The 17,787-nt window shown below is 40.5% G+C and overlaps 1 protein-coding gene across 22 annotated transcripts in view; it reads right to left on the bottom strand.

Moving 5' to 3' along the window:
* The window catches only part of ARPP21 (cAMP regulated phosphoprotein 21), a 199,114-nt gene that overhangs the window by 130,247 nt on the left and 51,080 nt on the right, over nucleotides 1–17,787 (bottom strand). For 11 of the 22 annotated variants that reach the window (XM_054059284.1, XM_054059283.1, XM_054059280.1 and 8 more), the window contains exon 1: nucleotides 9,822–10,050. The exons of 1 other annotated variant lie outside the window; for it this stretch is intronic. The gene's annotated coding sequence lies outside the window, so the exon portion shown is untranslated. Of the gene's footprint in view, nucleotides 1–9,821; nucleotides 10,052–10,721; nucleotides 10,865–11,125; nucleotides 11,263–11,695; nucleotides 12,026–14,021; nucleotides 14,046–17,787 lie in introns of those variants that run through there. 10 more of the 22 variants (XM_054059290.1, XM_054059289.1, XM_054059287.1 and 7 more) reach the window with 6 other exon arrangements.

A 17,787-nucleotide genomic window follows, 5' to 3' on the forward strand; every position in this document is an offset into this window, starting at 1 on the left:
AGCAAGAGCTTTCCTTCAGTCAACTTAAACCTAGGCTACATGAATAAATGAGTCCATGTCACTGGGTTCGAAGTCCACGTCACTCTGTGCTACCAGAGACATTTATACATGTGCTTAAAAAAAAAAAAAATTACAAATCATCTCTTTAGCAAATAACTGAACACAAGAATTCAATTATCACTGAGTACATTGAGGAGAGTATTGGCACCATCATTTGTGGAATAGATGACTTGTTAGTATGACATTTCTCCAAAACAGAATGACTCCGCACAACACAGAATTGTGTTTTGAACTGGTGAGAGATTTCTTCACTTCAACGTTGCTTAAGAGATAACCAAGCTGACTGTCCACCAGTCTGAAGATTAACCCATTAAAAAAAAGATAAATCAGTTTATAACCACTATACATCATCTGTTCAGACTGCTGCCATCATCTCTTAATTAGGTTTTGGAATACTCAGAATGTTACTTTCATAATAAACAGACTACAGCAGGCAATTAGTGAACTAGGCACTAATGGCAATCAGATTACTGAAAATCAAATAACTGAATTAAATCCGTAATTGGCAGCTGAATACAGGGACTTCTGCTATATCTCAACAACAAAGAATGAAAAGAGATTAAAAAAACCACAAACAAAATGTAGAAATAAAGATTAGATTTCCAGGAATCATAAATTTTAACTTTCAGAGGATGCCAGCAAACCATGCTCCTTCAAATATATCAGTCTTCCACTTCAGTGAAAAATTTCAGCCAAATTACTTCCCTGTCTTTACAAGGAACTTCTATAAACATAACTCACAAAAATGGATTATGTATCAGTATAGGTCCTCAAATGTAGACAGCTAGATGTCTTAGTAACTAGTTTTACAATCAGTCTCCCCCACTTCTGACAAGGATCTATGGCTACGCAGTCATTAGTATCAAAGTTATGAGAAGAATATGTAACCTTCAGCTTTTGGTACAGTTTCCAAGCTTATTCAACAGGTGTACAGACATACAATACTAAATAATTCTCCATACAAGAACTCCATCCTTTTTCCCCTCTTTTCACTGCATGACCCAGCAACATAGAAAAATGCATTTCAGGTGATGCATTAGAAGCTAAGCTAGCTGTTAGGATCCCCTGCTCACCCCACAGCCAGCAGCCCATCTGAAAGGTCAGAGCACCAACATGTAAGTCTTTGACAACAAAGACGCCATCAGTGGTATTTAATTTTGTGTCATTTCCATTACATTTTATTTTCTAAGCGACTGACAAATACGAAATTTATTGAAAATATTACTAACTCAAGAAAAAAAAAGTCTACATAAATAGAGAGTTCAAGACACAACATTTTCTAGGAGCATCAAACATACACACAGCTTTATGGAGCTATTGAATTTGAATGGAGGCCTCAAAGGTACACTGGTATAAGCTGTATACATGAAGTTCAAAAGCACAAAGTCTTCCAGATTCCACCACAAAACCTTTTGCTTCACAGATACCATCAGAACTGTTTGGCACTCCTTCCTTAAGAGATACCAAAACAAAGTCGAAAAGATCTGGGAACTGGCATGTTTTGAATGATGATAGTATGCTTTATAGAACATGTTTTATTACACACTGACTGTCCAAATATCTACAGAATTACATTACTTTTAGAAGTGCGCTATTATATATGATAAATAAATAAAAGTTTTCAGCCATTCTGAACATGGACAGCAACTGATGTAGACAGAGGCAAGAAATAAATGCTGGGAAACGTGAGCAAATGATGAAAAACTAAGAAAAGTCTGAAGGATCAGTTTAAAAAAGGGAAGTTCACACAAGGGGCACAATTTATAAAAGCAAAGGCCCAGCGTGAAGAATGGTCAGATGATATAAGGAGCAAAACAGAGACAATTGATGCATGTGTGGAAACAGCCATGAAAGAGGAAGAGACATAAGTGCTGGAGAGTGCTTGAAATATATACATCAAGAAACAAAACCTGGAAAGAGTCTATAATAGGACTGTACTGAATTCCTCCAATATTTAACTTCCTGCACTTTCAGCAACCTCTAAGTAAAGGCTACAAACTCATTTTACGAAAGATCCCTTGTTTGTGCGTTACACCTAAAGATGTAGTAAGTCTCCTAATTTAAACGTGCTTTACTTCAGACTGCTGTTGCCAGACGAATGCAACACTAGCTCCCTTTAATAGTTTTCTTCTCTGATGAGGTTGTAAGTCTATTTGAAGTTATCTCCAATTTTACAATGCTAATAACAGTCGCACCTCAAGTTACTGGCCCCAAAATACACCATCAGAGGTCAAAAATGAAGCCTCTCAATTCCTTTTATTAAAATCATGTCTGGCAGTGACTAGACATGGAAACTGCTTGAAAATGCAGGTGATGTTCTGAGGAGCATTGGTACATTACACCATCATCTGTCAGCCTCATTTCAACTACTGAGTATACGTAATAAATTATATATTCCAGGGAACTACTTAACTATGCGTTAGAAGTACTTGGGTCACATGCCTCTCCTTTGTTATGATCCCAAGTCAAGGCACATCTAGCAAAAACATTCCCATGCCGCACAATTCGCTCAGTCTGCTGTTATTTTTTAGGCAAGTCAAAGAATGAGAGCAACTGCAGTAACACCTGAAAGTATTGAAGTAATCAGAACCGTTTCATTTCCCCACATACTGAAATTGTGCTGTTTAATCAATAAAATGTTTTAAGAAGTGACAGTATTTTACTGTCTTATTTTCTGACATGTTCTTATACTGATGCAGTTCTATTACAGATGGCTTTGAAGTGCCTGACAACATTAATGAAGATGTGACACAAGTATATGTTATTAAATAAACACAAACAGGAATAAGTGCCAAAAGAATCTACATTTTGACTTTCATTGCTTGGACATGGAACATAAGTATAATGCAGAGAAGAGTTAGCAGCAATTCTTTGAACATATAGCTCTCTAAGAAATGATCTGTGGAGGAAAAATTATAATTAGCCTTTGTGAGTACAAATTATGTTCTCCCTTCTCCTTCCTGAAAAAAAACCCCGAGGAGTAACAAAAACATCAAAGAAATATGCGGGCTTTGCAAGAGGTAGGTGCTTGCCGCATCTTCCTCCTGCATTGCGGAAACGATCATGACGAAAGAATGAGTGGACAGGGTGCCTGCAGAAACCACAGCCCAACAACTATGGCTATATGGTTACCGGTAGCATAACCACAGGCAGCCAAAAAGCTGCATTAAGATTTGTGTCTCAGTCTGCTATCTTGTACCAATCCTTCTCCATAAATACAAAGCTCTTTACAGAAAGGTGTGAATTTATGTACTCACAGGGCACATTATGTTATTTCAGTAAATACCTGACTAATTTATGAGGCTACTGGCATGCCGAGACTAGAGCTATTAAGGATAGAAACCAATTTATTCTCATAGTACGTAGCCACTTCTTCTATAAGCTTTCATGCCTTCCCAAGACTCAGCCACCAGCTTCACAGACTGACATTAAGCCAAGTTAAGCATCATCATCCCGGTCCATGCTGCTGTGTAACTGCCCTCAGACCTTGGCAACAATTTTACTATCTTCCTTTCTCTTCTGCCAGGTAGGTGGCAGAAAAGAGCAATTCTGCAATAGCAAAATTCAAAAGATTTAGATCATTTACAATTCCTGTAACCTCAGATATGAGGAGATCAAGTGCAATCGCACTGGAAAACACACTTTGTCCTGATCCTCCATGCAAAGACAAGGATCACATCACATGCCTAAGTTTTTTCTTATCGACATTCTTTTTAAACTGGAAACAAATTATACTGAAAACAGTCTACACATTTATACATTTTATCTGGGTGATGCAGAACTCCAAATTACTTCATCACAAGGGAATATCTCCTGAAAGTCCTCCTTTCCTTTGCTGTCCTTCTAGTTCTGATGCCCTATAACCTAATTTCATACTACTGCTGCTAACCCTCCATTACACCCTTTACACCATTACTCCCTAATCTCAGGCCCTGATTTTGAGATGGTTACTTCAGAAAGCGGATCATTCAGGGACTTCTTTCAAATGCTGTCGTTTTCTCCAGTACACAAATTAAACAAAAGGTATATTATCCACCAATAATAATTCATTGTCTTCAGTATCTAACAGAACTCTTATACTGCTTGTCACAGTTCTTGTCACTAGAGACCACTCCGTTTTGCTGCTCAGATGCAGAACAAATCGCTATACTGCAGTGGAAAAGCATATTGAGATACGTAAGGCTGGTAAATACAATGCCTTTTCCAACTTTACGTTAAACTTGCTTCCTATGAATTAAACCTTTCCTAAAAATCATATCTGAATCAAAAACGGGTTTTGCTGTCACTTTCTTTATGGTAGTATGCGTTACGAAATATGGCATTTTAAGATGCCCTTAAGTTACTCATTATGCTTTCCCTTTAGATTTATGTTCAAAATTTTCTAGGGTTTTTGATTTGTTTTGTTGTTGTTGGTTTTAGTAATTGAAAGCTCTGAATTTTTCTTTAAGGAACAAAATCCAAAACCATGAAAGTCAGACTACCTCATCTTAGATTTCATGGCTTATAAAGTACACAAATCATAAAGCTATCAGACATTTCCTGGGCTTACATTAAAATCTGCAGTAAGCCTTTAGAGTGGCCCGATTTATTTGATGTGTTTCTCCTAAAGCTTTTATGACACCATAAACATTTCTGACTCCATGACAAATACTATACAATACATCGCTCACTCAAATGATCATAATTGTTATGCCGATGGCAATGTACTTAGAAATTGAATAGTCACTTGAAAAACTTAAAATTTAAGTTTGAGCCAGCACGAGTTACTGTTTACTTCTGTGCAACTGAAAGCAAAGGATGTCAAATTGTGCTTTTTAGGTATTTGTGCCATTGCACTCAAAGTAGGACTATTCTCCAGAAGCACACCATGTTGTACCCATTTCACGAGAGCATCAACTCCAACATCTGCTTTCTCCCCAGTAAAACTTCCCATCGAATTCAATATTAATTAGCATAAAGTGTTCAACTGTATGTTTACAACATTTCTAATCACTGCAGTTTATCTACATTAGCTTTGTTCAATCAAAAGGTAATCTCTTTTTACTCAGAAACAAGTTGTGATAACTTTCTTTACAGTAAATAAAGCATTACACCATGACAAACTTATGTAGCTCACTAAAAACAAGATGCATGCACTCCCTGTGAAGAAAAGCACATCGATCTGACTCTCATATATTTAATAATACAATGAAAATTTACAATTTTTTTTCCACATTGAAGGCATGGGAGACTTAAGCTCACGAGGCAATAAAAATACACATACCGCAACAGGATTAATTAATGACGACATTATTAGATATTAAAATATACTTTTGATGACAGAATTAAATGCCTGGAATATGCAACTAGATTTGATGAGTTCATGAATCCAGTAAAAATCCCTGCAGTGTGGCCATAAAAATTGGAATGAAACAGAACCTGAAAGTAGTTGATTCATATGCATTTGATTTTTATGTTTTAGCACAGATTCAAACTGAAAGTAAAAATTTTGAGACATAAAAGCCAGAGTATTTGACACTGGAGGAGGAGAGGGTGGGGGCAGTTTTGTTCATTATTTTTTTTTATTGCTGGCTATTTTTTTAACACTGTCCTGCTTGTCATTTAAGCTTTGCCTCAAAAGCTTGAGTGCATCCAATTCAGGAAAAATGGGCAGTTTTATCAGTTGGAAGATGGCATAAGCTCCCATAATTTTAACAAGGATGCTATATAAACAGCTCATACAAAATCATACAATTACCTAAGACTAAATGAGAAATGTACTATGAAATATTAAGTTACAAGAATACTTTTCATAGGACTTCGCTTTCTCATGGTACTCTTCTTATCAACTGTGACTCTTGGCCTGAAAAGATCAAAAGCAGATACCTGATCTGGAGAAAGAATCATAGAATGTCCCAGTTCCTCTGTGAACAACAGTTTCTTTCACTTATAAAAATGCACTTCTCGCCTTACATACTACAACATACGCTATGTGAACACATCTGCTCTGAGAAGTCTTACACGGTTACTGGCCCTGTACATTTCCAGTGACTAGAAAATACCCTGCAACCCCTGCTTTAGAAAGTCATTGGATATTCACATCATAAATTTCAAATTCCCAGCTGTCACTGCCTAACTATGTCTTCTGCATTTCAGCTAAGTCATGCTGTATGACATTATCACTCTCTCACACTTCATAGCTTCTTCAACATTAAAACCTGTGGGCTGTCTAGGATTTAGTATTTTTCACCGTGTTTATCACAGTAGCAATTACTCCATCTAAATAACCCTTACGAACTCACTGCTGGAAACTATGCTATTTTGTTTAGTCCTTGTTTCCCTGTATTCCTCCCCATATTTAGTCTACCACCTCCTCTCGGTAACAAGGAAATTGGGGGAGGGGGTGAGAAGTGATATAAAGATTTTCATACACTAGCTTATTACTTATTTAGGAATCTGGAATGATCTAAAAGGGTTTAAACATCTCACCATATGACTAAAAATCAATACGTTTGAATGAAAGGAGACATTTTCTGCAACTCCTTTTTCCAAAGAACCACAAAGAAGTGTACTAACAATGAATTACCTGAATGCCTGGAAACCACAACAGCGAAAAAGGAAGCAGTAGTAAACATTAGCAACATTATTAATATGTGGAAGAGAGCAATTGCAGTAGGACACTACAAAAGTAATTGCTCGGGGCTTCTTCCCTAGCAGTGACACAGAGCTCCACCATTCTTTCCCTGGAACTAATGCAATTCATAACTTTGGACTGCATATGCCACACATTAAGTATTAATACAAATTATTTAGGTATTCTTATAAATTAAGCTAAGGGAAAACCTAAACAACCTCTATACAGGGAGCGCTCTTACATAGGGTCATTGGTCATGCATCACCAAGTTTATCTACTGTAAAACCACCTTGTGAGATAACGTGGAGTCTAAAACTGGAGTTACTTCAAACATTTAAGAAAATAATGAGCAACTTAGCTCTGAAGTCCTACAAGTGGACCAAGTGGTTTGGACCTTCACTGACAAATACTTACTTGGCAAGAGCCCATCACAGATGTTATTGATCAAAAAAAATCTGTCTTAATTAAAATGAAACTGTATTTTTGTAGTGTAATGTCTTTTTTATTTTTCTAATAAATAGCATGTGCACGTACATTTGCCTGCTTACACAAACCACAGTGGCTGTTATTATGATTTGGGTTTAAGTCTCCTTCTTAAACAGGAAAAGCATATTCTGCCCATGAACAGTGACCAGTACATCTACTTGCATTTACAGGCTGGTTTATTATATTAAAAATAAAAATAAAAAATAAACCAACGAAAAACCCAAAACCCAAACAAACCCAGAAAACAAAAAAATCCAACACAGGACAACAGGAGTCTCCCTTGCTCTTGTTCTGAAGGTATTTCCTTGCTATAAGGGTTTATCATTAAACTATTAGATAAAAATGAAATCTCTGTAATAGTTACAAGCAAACATGTAAATTTATTCATATATACATGTTTCTGAAAGTCACAATGTCATGTATGAAAGGCAAAAAATAGAAAACAAAACAAATCCCAGCAATTAATCGGGGAGCCTTACCATCTAGGAGTGACCCACATGAAACTGGAATAGTTCTCATTTGATGGCTGTCAAAAACCAGATGCACGACCTCACACGGTTTGCATAATTTATCTACAATTCAATTTACTCAGCTTCAAAATGGGGAAAATCCTACTTACCTGGGTTGCAGTTTGTCACCAAAACAGAATGTGCCCTAGGAATGCATGTTACCATACAGATACAAACATGTTCATACACCATACTTTCAAGTCTTCAGAATCTAACGCTCTCCACTGTAGAGAGTTTTTGCCATATATTACTGGTTTGATGAATATTTTAATCTTCTAGAAGAAAAAGCAACCCATTTGCATGGCTTGCAGAGAACACTAATACAGAACTTCAAATCTAGTAAATGAATGAGCACGGCACAAACATATTTTGCAAGTTTATTGCACTGTAGTTACATTAACTTCTTAACTGGCTGATCTTTAATAATGGTTTTGAAGACAGATAACACAAATACCATTTCCTTTAAATAATCACATAAGTTACAAATTCTCTTTACAACTCTGCAAATAAACTGAGCTGGGAGCACTCACTGGATCAAACCACTCACTCATGAGTAGTCCCAATAAATAAGGATTTGCTAATCTGCCAAAGTAATTTTCCTACTCTGAAATTAATGCCATCATAATTTATAATAACACCCAATGCAAGTTACACTTCCTGCATTACAAGCACAGGGGCGTACCATCAGCTGCTGTAAATCTATACCATGCTTGAAACCAATGGAACTACATCAATTTACAGCTGCTGAAGATTTGTCCCTGTGTCTCTCTTTAGCACTGCTAAAACTATTGAACCAAACTCTGGATGCACTTCCAAATGTAAAGCTCCCACTGACTGCAGTAAGAGTGATGCCTGAAGGAGGAGAGAGACTATAGGTACACCTTGCTAGAATTAGTACGCTTCTTCCCCGTCCTTTCCGCCCCACCTCATTCCAAGTTTAAAGTTAGTTGTTAATATAATAACCTGTGAGGATGCCAAGAGCACAGTGGACTTAAAAACTTCTTAGTTTTCTTCCACGTATTCTCAGAAATTATGTTTCACGATAGTGATTTATCAGGCCAAGTCTGGTTTACTGTAATCATATAAATTACCTCAGTAAAGCCCGTAGGAAAAGTAACACCACCAGAAACACGATTTGGCCTCCACTTTTATTCCAGCAGGATAAAGTTTCAAAGCGACTGTTGCACTGTTCTTATCTTTCTCCCAGATCTACCATTACACCTGTGTTAAAAATCTCATTATGTTTCCTCTATCATCCTTATACATTCCTTACGTAATTTTTCCTCCAGGGATACAATGCAGTGCAGCACTCATCTCAGCAACCATCACTTACACACTTAGTCCTGGGGCAGTCAAAAGGACTAGCAGACAGCAGAAAAAGAACTGCCTGAAAAAGGACTTTGTAGTAGGGGTACTGAGCCATTTCTTAGACCACCATCCCGTAAAACTGTCAGCAACAGAGAAAAAGTACAGTTGTTTCACTGAAGGTAATCAAGACGAAATTCTCTATGCCATTCTGTGTGCACGGATTGTCACAAATGTGGAGATTGTTGCTAATAAATGCATTTCTGACTACACATACACTAAATTAATCAAGGCAGTTTTCCAAAAGTATATGCACGCTTCTCGCAAAACTGCATACACTGTAGTTATCTGTAGGTATTTTCCTTTACATATATATCACAAAAGGCTTACAGCTGTTCACATTCTGCGAACGTTTCATGCAACAGTGATTTTTAATATCAACTGAATTAACTTTCAACTGCAAGGAACAAAACCTCAGAACTGCTGCTTCAGGAGGCTACCAATAAGAATGTAAATAGTTAATCATTAAAACTGGTTAGCACAAGAAAAAAAGAAATACTTTTAAGATGTTCCATAGCGCTACTCCACCATAAGACATTTTAAAAAAAGAATTAAAATGGAATATTATTCAACTTAAGCACATGCAATTCCAATCAGATTTATCATCACCGCAAAATCATTTCCTATCTAGTTTGTTTCATACAACTTTTTAAAAGAATTTTTTTTAAAAAAAAAATTATCTTAGACCCCACAAAACAGACTTAAACCCAGCTAACCAGTCACGTAGAAACAGCTGCATTTCCTTTCATTAATCTAATAGAAATATTTCAGGGATTTCCTTTTTTTACCTTTGCATTTTTCCTTTTCCAGTATCCATAACCAATCATCGCTCTGCTCTTCCATTATGCTCCGTATATTGCAGAGTGAGAAGCATCTTCATTAAATAGTATTAAAAATAGAACACACCCGATCTCCCCACCAGAGCATGCTCTGACAGTACTGATACCACAGCCCTCAAGATAACCATGCCCAGCTGGGAACTGAGAAGCAAAGTCAGTACGAGATTAGCAATCTGCAAGCCTAATTGTGCACACAAACTTGCCTCGATCCGTGACGAAGACTGCTAAAACAAAACAAAACAAAACAAAAACAAAAAAAAAAAATCAGCGTGCAGTTAAATTATGCGACTAAAAAAGTTGCAGGTCAGTTTAGAGTATTTTGGTTTCCCCTCCTCCCCATCACCCTCAGCTTCAATTGCTTTGTACTTGCCTAAAATCTACATATGCCATTGAGAAGAACGCACACCAGGCATGCATCTAGCTCAGCGCAATGGTACAGAAGTCAAACAGGAGATCAACAAATGCTCTTTAACGCCTTTGTTTCCCCTCCTGGCACATTTACAGCGATGTCACACACGACAGAGGGATGAGTTTAAGCCAAACCGCGCACACCTGGAGGCGCGGAGACGGGAGGGGAGAGCAGAGGCTCAAAGACACACCGAACACAGAGAAATGCACCCGAAATCCGAGCGTGTGCCGCCCTCTCCCCGGCTGAAACGGAGAATGAATGCAAAAAAAAAAAAGTAACAACAATTAAACAAGACTGCGCAATGGCTACACTGGATGAGCACGCCGGGATGAGGTCTGCAAGAGACACCGCTGAAACGCGCACACAAGTAAGCAGAATTACACTAAAAAGAGTAAAATGAACTAATTTTTTTTTTCCATTAAAAGAGACGGTCAGGATACCTAACGATGTGACCTCAGCTCCTGGGCTGTGATCCTCCTCCTCACTGCATGCAAAAGAGGGAATGCTAAGGAAGCATCAAGTAAACCCGATACCCTCCCATCGCCACCCTTAAGAACAATGCCAGTCAAACAAGCTTAAGCTTCCCCAGCTCCAGCGAAGCACGGCTTTTTAAAGCGCACCCCCTCGGTGCCGTTCACAAATCAGCGAGTAAAACTTTAGGCTTTTTTTTTTTTTTTTTTAATAGTTCAATATATTTTAACTAAAACGCCCTCCGGGAGACCTCCTCCCGCAGCTTCCCCCCACCACCACCCCCCCACCCCATCCCGGCCTCGGGACACCGGCTACAAGGCGAGGGCACCCACAACCGGAGCTCCGACCACCCCGCACCTCCCTTCAGCCGTACCTGCCTTCCACCCCGCCGCTCCGCGATCCCGTGCCACGCTCCGGCTTCAGCACCGCTATCATCCTGCCCCACTAGACTATCAAGACTATGAATAAGATCTTTTTTTTTTCTCCCTCCCTCACCCCCTTTCCTTTTTCCCTCCCCCCTCTGGTAAATACCACATCTTAAGAGCCGGAATCCTGCAGTTGCTATAAATAATTGCACATCGCGTGTAATAAACGCAAGCCCCAGCTCCATGCACAGCTCTTATTTCCCCTCTCCTGCTTCACATGCTCAAGCCGCCCTGACCTCAAAAATTAAAAGATCACGGCGGGGGGGGGGTAAGGGGGAGAAGAATGGGATGGGGTGGGGGAAGAATGGGATGGGGAGGAAAAAATGGGATAAGGGCGAACGACTCCGACGACAGGACAAAAGACACATGCTGGAAGGAATAGAACAAAACAAAACAAAGACAAACCGCAACAACAAAGAACACCACGCCACACAAATGTCTACAGATTCTGCTTTGGCTTTTTTTTTTGTTTTGTTATATTTTGGTTTTGGTTTTTTGGTTTTTTTTTCTTTTTTTACCTGGCCTGCAAACGGGATCTGCCCCCAGCGTCTTGGTGGCTCGGGTTATTTTTGTTTGTTTGTTTGTTTGTTTGGTATTTTTGGTTGGCCGGTTTGTTTATTTGGCTGCAGATAACGCTGCTGCTGTTACAGTAAAGTGCCTGTCTTCCTCAAAGACATGGTTTCTTCCTCCTCCTCCTCCTCTTCGGGAGGAGCAGCCGCCGCGCTGCGCTGCTCGGGCGCGCTGCCCCCGACCCTCCGGCCGCCTCTCCCCGCTCCGCCGCGTCCTTCCCGATGCTCGGGCTGGCTCCTCTCGCTCTCTGCCTCTCCTTTATGTGCCGCTCCCCAGCTGTACTGCCTGTCTGCCAGGCTCTCCCTCTCCCTTTCTCTCCCTCTCTCTCCCCGCCCACGCAGCGTGGTGCGCCTCGGGCCGCCGCCGCGTCTCGCTCCTCGCCGGCTCCGCGCTTTGAGCTCACTAATGCTACCGCCGCTCCGCTTTGGGGCTGACTTGGCTTCTCCTGCAGCCCTTGGCTCCGCGGCCATTGCTTGCCCAGCCCAGCATCCCCGCCTCACCTCACCCCACCCGGACACAGACCGCCAGCTATCTCTGTCTGTCTTATCTCTGCGTGTCGGTCTGTCCGTGCGGCTCCTCGCACACCTCCCCCCCCCCCCCCCAGGCCCTCCCTCGTCAGCCCATCCCCAGCCGATAGCGGAGACAAAGCCCCCGAGCAGCGCTAATAAGGAGAAGGCTCGTTAATCTCCGGTTTCTTGTTATTTGCTTCCACCCACTCCTCCGTCCCTCCCAAGAAAAAGAGGGGAGAAAATGGGCCACTGACTCCAGGGGACAGCTTTAGGGAAGGTCTGGGGAGGATGGTTTTAATCATTGTTTTTGCTGGTGGAACCTGACAGCATCCGCACTGATCGGCCAAGCTGCAGAAAGGGGTAAAATGATAAAGACTGCAGCAGATTTTGGGTGGCAGCAGATGAGCCACTTAAAATGGGGCACATGATCCCCTTCCCTCTCCCCTCCCTCTTCCCAGCATGTCTCCATCTAGGATCTGGCCTGATGATATTTTTCCAGGGGCCTCACTGCACACCGTCAAGGCACAGGGAATCAGACATTTCACAAGCACATGCGTTTCCAATACGTAAAACTCCTGCTACCCGTTTAAAAAATGAGCTTCGTTTTACCCAATTGAATATATTCAGGCATTAATTCTGCACCCAGCCGAGGAAAGGGCATTTACCTCTTTGCTAGGTGGCTATTAATATGCAGTAAAATTATAGCTGTACAACGCCAAATGTAATTGCCATAGATCATTTAGAGCAGATCCAGCAATTCAGCTGCTGGAAATGCATGCTCTGTGAATAACCATGCATCTGGTACAATGCCCTTTACTACAATAACCTGAAAGGAGACAGAAGTGTCTGGTACTAGCTGCAATTAGTAATCCTATAGATGAAAAATAAACAGTCAATAAGTACAAGGCAGCAAGGTACTATGAAATATAGTGATCATTTATGTCTACAGCGATACAAATAACACAACTCCCACAAACAGACAATTCTTACTTAAACTGTGCAATTAAAAATGCACTTTTTTTATTATGAACTTTCAGAAAACCCTTGTTACGAAAGACAGTTTGTCACAATTAGCGAATGTAGAAGAACTCATATACCAGTCAAACACTGAAACAAATATATAGAAGGCTTGGGGAGTATACACACATTTGCCTTAGTAGGTATTATCCTGGCACCCCTGGATTCCCTCTTTCTCCTCAGAATGCTTGTTTTTACCAGGGAACGCTGACTGGAAACAGACTGGAAGAACACAGTGAGCAGTGAACCACAACAGGGTATGCGTTAGCAGGCTTCTGGTTCACCCCTCAAGTGATCAGAGACACTCAGCCAGGCACACCAAAACCTGTTCTGCTAACGCACCTCCTGATGTGGCTTACTCCTAGGACGGTCACATGTGGCTCCATCTCCTTTGAATTTCATTATTTAATATATCACCAGACTGTGTCCTACAAGTTGCATCCTAAAGCAAAAAGACTGGCAGAAAGGCTATAAATGGCACTAGCGTGCTGCGGCTGGCAACAGAAGGATCAGTTCTTTGCTTTTGATGTGTTTCTTTCTGCCATATCTGCTGTGAACCAAAGCTCATTTTCCAGAATAGCTATCAAAACTGTTTTGAACATGCACTGAAATGCAGAGGACCTCACCTGGCTGCTGGACATCGTCCCTTCCCTCCGAAGTAGGGTACATAGCCAAATTACAATGCAGGCTGCATCAGGACATGAAAACAGTACTCACTCATGCCTTCACTAAACGACTTGTAACTCACCTGCAAAGGGGAGAGGGTGTGACGGGAATGAATGTTTCAAAACCTCACTCCAGTCACTAGACATACAGAACAGCTGTGTGTCCACAGCTTGTCTCCCACCCTGGGTGATACTGGAGTTTCTTCAGAGTGGGAAGCGTCGAAGCTATACGTCAGATCTGTAAGTAGATAAAAATTCATCCAAGCTGTAACCGTGGCAGTTCACTGTGAGGTAGGATGTGCCTGGGGCAAGTTACCAAATGCTGAAAGATGCCAGCAACAGCAACACTGAAGGAAATATTCAGGAAAAAAAAATAAAAAAGATAGCAGCCCAATATCAGGATGCATTTCAACTTAGAATGATGAGCAGCATCAAACACAGCATGTGCAAAGAGGTGAAGTTGTCTCCCTTTGTTGAGAAGTCACTTCACACCTTCTTGGAGTCAGATATGATCCTAACGGAATATTCCTACATCTCTCTTCAGAAATTTTCTTTGCAGAAACAAAAATCACAGTCATTGCACAATCATTGTATCTAAGGGGTGGGGGACCATGGCAATGGTTTGCTTCTGCCTGTGCTAATTTGTAAACACGCACGGGGATAATCGTCCATTTAAGCCTCATGGAAACCAGCAGAAGCTCTCTGTTTAAGCAGAGGCAGAATTTGATAAACTCTTCAGACCTCTGACACTTTTTTATGTCTGTGGAATAGCCGGACTTTGGGGAGTGGGGGGGAAGGGGTGGAGACACAACACTTACTTCTCCAAATACTTTCTTGAATAAAACATTTCATTAACTCCCAGTACATGCTTTCTAGGACTCTTGTCTTGCAAAGTGCCCTTGCATAATAGGACCACCCCATAGCAGATAAGCATACATGTGCTCTGTGATCACTAAATTCCAATAGGCAACACCAAACACTTCAGCTGAAGGTATTTTTGAAGCATGACAACAGACTGTGTTGCTCGTCCACTTCAAGCACACTTTCTAACTGTTACCTCAATTTCACTTAGAAATCAAGAAAACCTAAGTGGGCTCTCAAAAACTGACACCAGACTGGAAATATGTGAAATCAGACAAACATACAGAGCTTCATGCGGTTCTGCAATCACAGGAGATTCCTGTAATAGCAGGCATGCAGTGTTCATAAAAGCTTGCATGACTGGTTGCACATTTCTTCTGCCTCTAGTTATTTTTCAGTGAAATAAAGCTAGCATATAAAGTCTAGTGTATTTTCGAGTTATGAAATGATTCAGACTGAGGCACAACCGTATGATAAGCTGTTGATGTATTTTATCATAATCTTGTTTAAAAGAAATCAGTCTTAGTTGGTTTTTTATTTTTAAACTTTTTTTCCTTTTGAATGTCCTACACATTACAAACAAATTAATCATGCATAATTTTTAGATGGGCTTCAAAATACTGCTGTTCTATTTAAAATTACACTTTACAATATGTAAATATAGCCAAATTTCTCTAGTTTCGAAAACTTCTCAAGAAGAACTGAAATATTTATTCCAGCTACGACATCACAAGTAAAGGAGAACTAACCAAGCAATTTGTGTACAGCCTGTACCGATAGCTCAGATTTGATATAAAAAATGAAGGTTTATGCTAATCACATTGAAGTCATTAAGAATTTTACAATGGACTTCATTAGGATTAAGATCAGGTACCTAAATCTAAGGCTCTCTCTTTGGAGGATGATCAATGAACAACCCTTTAAAAATATAATCTGTTGCTAGAGGGGTTGAGGAAGGTATTTTTTCCTACTAAAGGCAAAGCATGATTTCTCCGTGTTTGACAGTTCAAATCCCCTCTTAGTTTCTTTTAGAAATCCCAGAGTGTTTGATGTGCCTTATCTGTGTATCTTGAAAAGGATTTTCCAGTGTCGAGTTCCTTACCCCACCCTCCCACCCCAAAAAAGTCATTCGATCCCCCCTAAGACCAGAAACTGCAGTTTTCTTGCTCAGCAGTGACTCTCAAAAGTAAATGAGCAGGAATTTGAACTCTAGCTTTGACAGCTAGCGTTGGTGCAAATGGTCTCTCCTGTTGTAGGCTTTTCCTTTACTTATGTTTATAGGCAGGAGGATAGGAGACTTCCAGGTTACAGTCTTGGAGGGACAGAGAACTGTTTTGTGGGCTTTTAAAGGGTGGCTGACAGCTCAAAAGAGATGATCCGAAGTAGACCAAAGGTCACAGAGAGGACTCATCCTGGTGTCCTTCTGACTCAGTCATATTGCAGACAACATTCAAAGAGCTATGACAGGTTTAGAAATTACAGCGGGCAGCTCTCAGTTGCTCTGGACAGAAGCACGCGTCTGATGTAGGAACAGCATTGTGGCATTTTTTTTAATATGTATGTGCAGTGTGCACATTAGGGCAGAGAGACAAAGCATGCAGTGGTGAGGAAGAAAAGGAGCAGTAAGGAGAGTCAGCAAGAATGTTGTGAGCTGTGGAGTTAGGATGGGCCAGAGAGAAAATGATGAGAAAAAGAGGAGGAGGGAGAGTCCCAAGCAGGGAATATCGTAAGTTGGTTATCTTGAGATCTGTGATTCATTGTGGGGAATGTGCACTACCTACACATATTAGAGTACTGCAGGGAAGAAATCAGGCTGAGGAAATTCCAGAGTCTTTCAACAGGATTTACGAGCTTTAATAATCCAACAGCTCAGGGTCACCTAAGAGCCCAGGAATTGCTTGGCTTACAAGCAGTGTGGCTCTAAGGAGACATATGACAAATACAGCATCTGCAGGAAGGTAGTTAGAGTCCTTGGCATACGAGCTATAAGAATCACAAACAACTTCACTAGCACAAAGGAGTTTCCCATCAAGAGCTAACCAAGGAATGTCTTTATTGCAGCTCTTTGTCTAAATCAAAGTCTAAAAGCATAGCTTTCCTCCCAGCACACCTAGAAAGCAGAAAAGCTTTGGTTATGATGGTAAGTTGTGGGTAATACAGGCTTTCAAAAGTAAATGGTGCTTCTCTCACTGCTAAACCATCCCTAGACCTACGTCTGCCCTTAAAGTGTCCTGGAGGGGAAGCTGGGGAGCTAGGGAACTTCCTGGGTGAGCAAGTGGAGCCAGGCAACGACAGAGGGGAAGAAAGAAAGAAGCAAACTTGACAGAAATCCTCATTTACCTTCTAGAAATCCTGCCAGAGCAATATTAAGAATAGCAGTAAACGTGCTTATGGAGTTGCAGGCTTGGTTTAACACTCAGAAGCAACACCAGTATACTTTATAGCAGACCACTGTCCCAGCTGTAAGTAGACAGAGAACAATCATACGGGCTTTAAGGTATTTCATTTCAACTATTTATTTTGTGCAACGAGGAGTCTGTGTCTTGATCATTTTCAGCACATCTCTGTTCTGTATTTTGGTCAGGGCACACAAGTGCAATCCAATGCAATGTCTGTTAAATAAGTGGTGCTGCTGTGTAGATGGGATACCATATGAAACTGTAGAGAAGGAAGTTGACAAATGATTTGAAGGTGAAGAAAAGAAGGCTTGCCGTGCCAGTGAGCCCCTGTGATCCAGCGTAGTCACCAACTACCAATTTCTCCCTTTGAAATTTCCCTAAACAGATTGTCGTATCAACTTTTGGTTCTAGAACGTCTCGTCTTCTCTGAAATGCATATTTTTAATGTAACAGTTTAAGAGAAGGCTCCCAGACCTACCTTGCAGGTATTTTTCATAAATAATGTGATACCACACTAGTATGTTGATACTCATTGGCACCAGATACCATTTTTCAGTTTTCCTTTTTTTTTTTTTTTTTAAAATAGCGT

The sequence above is a fragment of the Cuculus canorus genome, chromosome 2 (assembly GCF_017976375.1).
Source record: "Cuculus canorus isolate bCucCan1 chromosome 2, bCucCan1.pri, whole genome shotgun sequence".
NCBI classification, from domain to species: Eukaryota; Metazoa; Chordata; class Aves; order Cuculiformes; family Cuculidae; genus Cuculus; species Cuculus canorus.